Source organism: Dioscorea cayenensis, unplaced genomic scaffold, assembly GCF_009730915.1.
Source record: "Dioscorea cayenensis subsp. rotundata cultivar TDr96_F1 unplaced genomic scaffold, TDr96_F1_v2_PseudoChromosome.rev07_lg8_w22 25.fasta BLBR01000616.1, whole genome shotgun sequence".
NCBI classification, from domain to species: Eukaryota; Viridiplantae; Streptophyta; class Magnoliopsida; order Dioscoreales; family Dioscoreaceae; genus Dioscorea; species Dioscorea cayenensis.
This window is the reverse complement of record NW_024087007.1, coordinates 32,829-41,815: the sequence shown is the minus strand read 5'-3', so window position 1 is coordinate 41,815 and position 8,987 is coordinate 32,829. Positions and strand designations below refer to the sequence as shown.

The 8,987-nt window shown below is 43.3% G+C and overlaps 1 non-coding gene across 1 annotated transcript; it reads left to right on the top strand.

Moving 5' to 3' along the window:
* The first annotated feature begins 1,032 nt into the window (after positions 1-1,032).
* On the top strand, positions 1,033-1,139 carry LOC120254766. The gene has a single exon (XR_005534728.1). It is a non-coding gene; the product is annotated as a small nucleolar RNA R71 (small nucleolar RNA).
* Positions 1,140-8,987: the final 7,848 nt, after the last annotated feature.

Below are 8,987 nucleotides of genomic sequence, written 5' to 3'. Positions count from 1 at the left end.
CATACTTAGGCATTTGGGCCAATGCCTCAACAAAAGGAATATTTATGTGGAGTTGCTTGAACAAACTCAGGAACTTCTTATACTGTTCATACCCTTGGTCATTTTTCAATCTAGAGGGATAAGGGATCCTTGGCTTAAAAGGTGGGGGTGCCACCTCTTTCTCTTTGCTTGTTCTCTCTTCCACCTCTAAAACCTCGGGTGCGTGTTCTTTTGGCCTCTCACTCGGAAGCCTACCTTCAACCTCACGACCACTTCTTAAAATGATCGCCTTCACGTGCTCTCTAGGGTTGGTCTCTGTATTGCTCGGCAAGATTCCATGTGGCCTTTCAGAGAGAGGCTTCGCAATTTGCCCCACTTGATTTTCAAGGTTATGCAAAGAGGCGGTGTGGTTACGAAGTATAGCCTCGACTGATTCAAACCTTTGTATTTGCAGATTGCACAAATCTAGTCAAGTGCTTCTAAGTCATTCATCTCGGGTTTCCAAACCCTCGAGACTCGCTTTTCCACCGAGGGCTTGTTGTTGTTGTTGGAAACCCGTGGCCCCATGGCCTTTTGTGGACCCCTCGACACTCCATGAGAAATTAGGGATGATTCTTCCAACCCGTAATTGTAGGTATTGCTATATGGGTTTCCTTGAGGTCTCATGCCATTACCTACAAAAATCAACGCTCTCCACCGAAGAAACATCACCGATAAAGATCGGGCAATCGGAGGGAGCATGTCCTCCACCACACCCGTGCAATTAGTCACGCCTGTCACTTTATTTGAAGTTAGAAGATCTAACTTCTTACTCAAATTTTCCACTTGAGCCGCCAATGAAGTTACAAAGATCTATTTCATAGAGACCGCCACCTTTTTTTCTTCAACCTAGCATTCCATTGGTAGCTTTTTATCAACATTTTCTCAATTAATTGACGGGCCCTCATCGGGGGTCTTGCTACCTAAAAGTACCTCCCTCACGCAGCATCCAAGAGTTGCCTTGTACTAGGATTCAAACCGTTGTAAAAGGTCTGAACAATCATCCACTCTGGAAATCTGTGTTGCGGGTATTTCCTCAGGAGTTCCTTGAACCTTTCCCATGTCTCGAATAGAGACTCCAATTCCAACTGAACAAAGGATGAGATCTCATTCCTAAGCTTTTGCCGATTTTTCCGGGAGGGAAATAACGGGCAAGAAAAAGCTTCTACCATCTCCTCCCATGTGGTAATTGATGCTCTAGGTAATGAGTGTAGCCACTACTTCACTCTCTCCTTTAGGGAAAATGGGCAGGCTCTCAACTTGATGGCATCATCCGTCACTCGCTTATCTTCGGGGATATCACATACCTCGAGAAAAACTCTCTATATGACTATTTGGATCCTCATCGGCCAAACCGCTGAACTGCGCGGATTATCGCAACATGTGGATGAATGCCGCTTCACCAAAGTTCCGAGCTGTGATCGGGGACGGACAATGCCTCGATTGTGTCCCCAACACCGATGGTCCGGCATAATCAGATAATGTCCGCTATTGCTCGTTCTGTTCTGCCATGTTTTCAGATCCTTCCACTTACAAATCAGCTAAATTAGACTATTCTTGCAGAGGCTCTTTCCCTTTCTTCTAAGTGTGCGATCAAGCTTAGGATCTCCTTCAATCAATATTGAGGGATTCCCTCGGGTCATAACCTAGAGCTGTACTCCAAAAAAAGAAAGAAAAAGAAATCAGAACGATGATAGAATAAGAAGATATGAAATAGAATGTATGGTGAAATAGCTAAGAAAACAAAGTGCAAAGTATCTCTAAATGCCTATTCCCTGGCAACGGCGCCAAAAACTTGACAAGATCCCCTTGCGTATATCCCGCAAGTGCACGGGTTTGTCAAAGTAATAATTCCGGATGACCGGGTATCGAATCCACAGGGAATAGGGAATAAAAACACTTAATCCACTTCTTAGCTTTGTGAAAGATCAGTAGTGATAAATGTGACAATGATTCAATTCTCAAAAGTAAAAACAAGTAAGAGAGTACGAGTAAAGAGGGAGGTAAGGCAATCGATAAAGATGGGGTACTCGGATAATGCTCCGCCTAGGACAATCGTTTCAAGTGCAAGAACCCTCTATTATGTTTCCTAATCAATACAAGGGTGAGTTGTGGAAATCCTTAAATACATAGTCCCAAATCTAAGTTCAACTATGTCTAACTCTATACATGTCCCAGAGGAGAGATTAGATAACCTCCCAACCTCACACTCGAATAGAGTTGCAATGAGCTCTAGAGATTCCAAGTGATAAATCTCTTCCTAATTATAGACCTAACCCTTTGGTCCAGGTGGAAGGTCCCTAACGACAATTAAACCCTAGATACTAAGATCACCTCAACGCTTCACTGCGTTGCACGTGCAACTAAGCCCCAGAGGAGGGTTATCTCTTAGACCATTCACTCTATTATGGCCGCAAAGAACTCGAGGAACAAAGGTAGAATGTATCACGCCGGAGGGGAAAGGGGACACTCCTGTACCTCTCGACTTACCCTCTCAACCCTCTCCAACCTAGTTTTGTCTAACACTCGTGGTGTGTCACTCACTCACAAGGTTACCAACAAGAACTCTCAACCCTAGTGTCACTTTTAGGGGAGATGTTCATACAATCAAGCATTCAAGGTTGGAACTCACAATAAAACATCAATTAATTGAAAGCATAATAAAGAGATTCAATGAAACAAATACATCCTAGGGTTCACAAATACCCAAGTACCCACTAGATGTTTAACTCTCCATGGAGCTAAGTACAATCAAAGAAATAGAATGTAAAAACAATGAATCCATAGAGAAACCCCTCGATAGTTGTGTCGATGGTCTTGTGGAAAGTCCTCTACTCGTCGTCCAAGGATTCCCTTGTCCGGTGTAGGATACGCCTCGACGGAAGCTCCCCTACCAACCTTCTTCAAAGGAATGATGATGTCGGAGCCAGAAACCTCTGCAAAAACCCTAGCCAATACCTCTCAAAACCCTGGCCGAAACCCTCTCTCAAGTTGGGGAAAAGATGGAGAAAAGAATGCTGAAATACGGGTTGAATTAGCTTTAAATAGAGCTGGAATCGGGCGACCACACGGGCCTCGTGGATTTTTTTCACACGCCCATGGGGGAATTTTCACACGGCCGCGTATAATTTTCACACGCCGTATGAATTATCCGAATTCCTGCTTTTCTCGGCCTAGCGTGAATCAAAGTGTTGCTACAATATTTTCGCTACAGTATTCCACCACATTACCTGGCCTAAAATACTTCCCGAGTCCATACTTTCATCGAGGTGATGCAAACGGGCACACATTCATGTCGTGGATCGCTTTCCTACTTTAATGACGGACAAGTGGGTGGAGATCTTGTTCTATGTGCATAAGTCAGAATGCTTTAGTGTGACTGCCCTTGTGCCCCTCCAAATGGTTGTGCTAACTCAAATACAAGGAGGTTGGCACACACACTACCATCTCGCACCCGACCTATGTCTTCATGTTTGAACCTTAGCAAGATTTCCTTCAAAATCGGTGCATTATGATCGACATTGGCTTCTTTCCTTCATACTCGGCCTCACAACCCTACCTGCACAAAAGTAACATAAAAACACACATGTTAGTGTAAAAACCCAAGAAAAGTAATGCTCAACATAAGGAAAGAATGCTTCACATTCAAATCACACAAGCACTTATCACCCTCAATGTACATTAATCAGGAGAACATGGTGTACAATTCATAATAAATAAATGAAGCATGAAAAGGAAGGGTAAAGAGACTGCCCCATTTGGTTGATGAAGATTGTTCAGTGAAAGCACAATTAGTGGGCAACAAAGGCAGCAAAGAGTAAAGGAGGAGAGGCACAATCTTTGATGTTTCTTGATCGACACGAAGTGTGTACACCCGCAAGCGCACGGGGTCGCTCAGTATTAAAACCACTCGCACGCGCGAATGGGTCGTATTCCCCAAGGGGCCCGAGGAGCTACCCTACTCACTTCTTACCCGTTGTTTAGCTCACCGATTCCAAGATAAGAGAAAAAGAAGAAAAGAAAGCTAAAACGAAAAAGCGTAAAATGAAATCTTAAGAAGTACGAAACAAGTAAAATACGGGAGATGCCCAAGGTTGGAAAACGGTCACGGATGCGGATTCCCAACGGGGCTACTACAGTGAGTAGGTAATTGAGTAATAAAGCACGTGGCTAGTTGAACTGAGAAAATCAAGACCTAGGTCAACCCGATGGTCACGGCAATTGACCCCTAACCCGTTGCAAGTGTTGAGCGTGGCATCTCTTCCGCCCAACTTCCCACACGGTTGCAAGGAGAATGTAAGTTTTCACAAGTTAGGGTGGAAACACAAGTACTTTTCAACCCAAGGATGGGAGGGGTACAAATACCCGATGGCCACGACATATTTATGCAATGAACCCTTCCTAGTTTGGTGGAGTCTAGCACTAAGGTAATGGTCATGCTATAAAGTGCTACCAAGGATTTGATACATCACTCAGCCAAATGTACCAAAACAAGCAAGAACACCAAACAAGGATCACAACAAGCCAAACATGCATAAACTACTCAAACAATCCAAAACATCACAAGTTCGCCCCCTAGGTTCACCTACATCCGGTGACCTAGGGGTTTAGTTGTTCATCTTCAACAAGAAAACCAAATAATCCATACAAACAACTAAAGTAAACATGAGGAACACTCCCTCAAATGATGAAGGTCGAATGACGCAAGAATCCCCGGAGAAAGCCTTCCGAAGACGCCACTCGAAGGGGTGGCTTCCCATTGTCTTCAACCTCCAAGCAATGATGCCCTAGAAGTAGATCCTCCTTGTTCTTGCTCTCCCCGCTAAGAAAATGCTCGGATTTCCTCCCTTTTTGCCCTCCCAATGCTTGGATTCAAGTGATGTGGAAGTGTTCTCCAAACCCTAGCCGGCCTTGTCCCCCAAAGTAGAAGAAAAATCAAGAAGAAGATGCCCAAAAAAATGCCCTTCAAGACCTTATAAGTGCCCAGATCCCGATCGGTAAACAGTGTCAAGATATCTGGGCCGTGATACCGACCCCTCGGGAATTTCGGGCTCACGAGAAGCCCGCGATGAGCTACAAAGTGAAACTGCCATAGCATCGCTATGGTATTGTGCTCGCAGATCCCGCCCCCGAAACGCCTGCTTTTGATGCCGACTTTTATCCCCAATCGCGTCGCCGAGGTACCAAGGCTACAAAAAGGCCCCGAAATGCGTAAATACTACAATTTAGACCAAAAAGGCATCGATTCAACAAATAAATATAAAGAATAATACGTAACAAATACATGCAAAAATACATACTTTTTAGACGCTTTATCAAACATCCCCACTATTCTAAGCGCTTTGCTTGTCCCCAAGCAAATAAACATGAAGAACTAAGGGAAATAAGATAAACGGCTAAAAATATGACCTCAAGCTGAAAAGTAAAGAGCTCCACAAGCACGAATGGACAGAAATAAAGGAGTGAGTTGGTCAATGAATAGTGAAGTGATATTAGCTTTGTCTCATCTAGAATGCCCCAATGAGTGTGTGCAACCTCCCACCTTGACCTCCACACCTCGGATTATCCCGAGATGCCCTTTCAAAGACACACATAATGAAGATGACATTAAAGTGCCAAAGACTTCTTCAATACTCAGGTAAAAGTCCTCTGGTTCCTCAACAGGATTTTAACCGTTAAGTGATTGCGAAACAGGTTCCAAGCGATCACAAGAGATGCTTTATTTTCTTCCCACACATTTATACACACTTTCTCTTTTTCTTGGGTCCGCCTAACATAGACTGCATAGAAAATAATCTTTCAGATGGATGCACATGCTAGTTAGGCACAAGAGTCACCCACTTACTCAATTACAGTCTACATAGACGGATTCATGCTTATAAACTTATAAAGCGTAGGAAAACCCGACATAGACCCTTTAACCTCTCATGATCCCCGACAAACAACCTCGCTACAAAACAAGTTCAGTGGAGGAACTCATAAGCTTTTAAAAGTGCATTGAAGACCGAATTTAACAAATTAATGCCAATGTCATCATGATGGATTGGTTAGAGCGCATAAGGTGAGAGTGATCGTGAACATGTATACAGTGCACTAAAGATGAAAACAGAGCTACATTCAAGCACATGGAATGTACGACTCACACCTATCATTCTACCAAGCCAAGAAGTCCCTAACTAAACATTCATAGCCATCATAGGTAGTAAGCATGCAAAAGGATAAAATACTCCAAGTAAGAAATAAACATCCCCACTACTCTAAAAGTCGTACATTGCCCTCAATGTACCTAATTCAAGAGAAAAAAATGGGGAATGAAAAAAACAATAAGCACAAAAAAATGGGGTAAAGACACTTCCCCGATTCCCCCGGTGTGATTCCAAATTGCTCCACATGGATCGAGGGGCATACCACATAATGAGGGCGAAAAAGTACAAGCTTCACAAAATTAATGATCCTGAAAAGAACAAGAAGCCTATCATCATTCACAATTTTTTTTTAAAAGGGGGAAATGGAAATAAAATACGGGAGAGAGAGCGCCAATGAGAAACAAAATAGGAGCATAGTAGGGGAAAGGCCCTAGCTAGCTCAAAAGTACAAGTCTAAACAACACACAACAAACAAAGATAGAACAGAAGAACAAATACAAAATACACAAAAGTATGTCATGGGTCTATGAAGCTGGAGGAAATGATGAGGCAGAACAAGTAGTGGTAGCAGAGGTCGATGAAGATGAGCTGCAAGCAATAGTCAGGAGTTCAGCTAAATTGTGCTCAATCCGCTGCTGTGCGGTGATGATCTCCCTCTGTCTACTCTCAAAGCTCAAGATCCGCTGCTGGACCTCAGTGCGAAACAACTCAAATCTGTCTGCTAAAGATGGTGAACTCCCTCGATCATCCTGATCTATCTCAGAATCAGTCTCGGTATCATGTGAAGTGCTGGGGTCCTGTGAACATGATCCTTGCTGTCTGAGCAAGGCGATAACTACTTCCCCGCTTCTCACCAATCCCAATGGAGACAAGGGTTGGAATCCCTAAGGGAACAATAGATCCTACCACAGACATGCCTCTAGTGCGCTTAATCAATCCCATGCCACGGATGAGCCGACTGATGTAAGGTCCCACAAAGATAGCTCCCAAATGAACGAACTTGCCTTGATGGGAAAGAGCCTCCGCCACCAAGTGCCCCATGTGGATAGGACGACGCTCAAGGATGCTATACAACATAATCAGATCGTGGCGCGTTACTACTCTAGTAGAGTCAGTTCTGCCCCCAATACTCCTAGTCAGAAGAGCATGAATGTATCGGAGAGCGGGGTTGGTGAGTCGGGAGGCCTTTCGAGTACGAGAGCTACCCGAGATGGACCTCTAATAAGATGCATTCACCTTCAACTGTGGGATTTCATCAACTGACTGCTTGAATGAGGATGATCTTAAGTACTCTTCCGTGTATAACCCCATGTGCACACCAATATCATCCTCAGAAACACGGTGTTTCTTCCCAAAAGCACGGAATGTGATGTGGTTAGAATGATGAGTGAATGGGTATTCTTTGACCATCTCGAGATAGCTAAGGACCTCCAAGCTAAGCTCCTTGAATGAGACTTCCTCAATAGAAAATAGTTTATCCCAACCATCATGTGAAATGAGCTCCAACACCTTGCCATCTAAACCCAAAGTGCTCAAAGCTTCCCAATCGATTTTTCTCACCGTGCCGAACACCTTGCGTGATAAGAGTGCATAACGTGTTTGTGTTCTTCTATAGAAAACCTTGGTTCTTGCACGGGAGGAGTAGGTTCCCTCCTAGCCCTCTTGGAAGAAAATCTCTTGATGGGCATCCTGCACAAGCAAAGTGGAGATCATTCAACCAACTTACAAGCAAAGAAAGCACCAAAAGAATGAAAAAATTCAAGACAATGCCAGTGCTACAGTAAATTCAAAAAAAAATTCAAGAACTTTGCTTGCAAAAGTAGCCAAAAATTCTACAAATCAAGGAAAAATTCTTGATAATCATTAAGCATTCATTCAACAACAAAAATCCAAGAAACTTCACCCAGAAAAGCATGAAAAGCTCAAAGTTTTGAGTGAAAGAACAAACCTTCAACCAAGACTAAGATGAGCAAATATAATGGTTGGATCCGGCCAAAAGCTTGCTCAAACTCCAATTTTATGTCACTAAAATGGAGAAGAGGGGGAGAAGAGCAAACTAGAGCAAAAAAAATGAAGGAAAACGGTGGAGAAATGAGGGAGAAAAGGGTAGAAGAGTGGAGAAGATGAATGAATAGTGTGCTGCCCTAAGTCCTTAAGTACCCTTCATTCGGGTGGTCTTGCCGACCATTTTTTCGGCCGCAAGGATGGTCCTCAAGACTCACTGGATAGGTCCCGAGGGGCATCCTTGCGGCCGCAAGGATGGTCCTCGGGATTTTCCTGACGCACGTCGATTCTCCAAGCGTTGCACACTTCGTTTATGATTAAATCCGTGAAAAATAAAGCCGGAAACATCGACAAAACACTCAAAACATCATCAAGATTGCATCAAAAAAACAAGAATTACTCAAAGACCACATGACAAATAAGAGAATATGAAGGCTAATTAGCTAAGAAAAAAAGCGATGAAAAACACAAAAACAACCAAACCACACTAAAAAGTACAAGTTAAACACACAAACACAAATGAGAAAAATAATACGAGGAATGAAATGAACTTGGGTTGCCTCCCAAGAAGCGCTTTTTTAACGTCGTTAACTTGACGTGCATTACCTCAAACGATCATGGTGGAACAAATGGATGGATATTACCTCAAGCCCTTGGAGTTGTGTTGCCACTTGGAAAATAATGTTTCAACCTATAGCCATTGACTTTAAACACACCTTTTATTGGGTGACAAATTTCCACGGCGCCATGAAGAAATACTTGTGATACCATATATGGCCCATACCACCTAGACTTCAATTTTCCCGGGAAAAGCCTTAG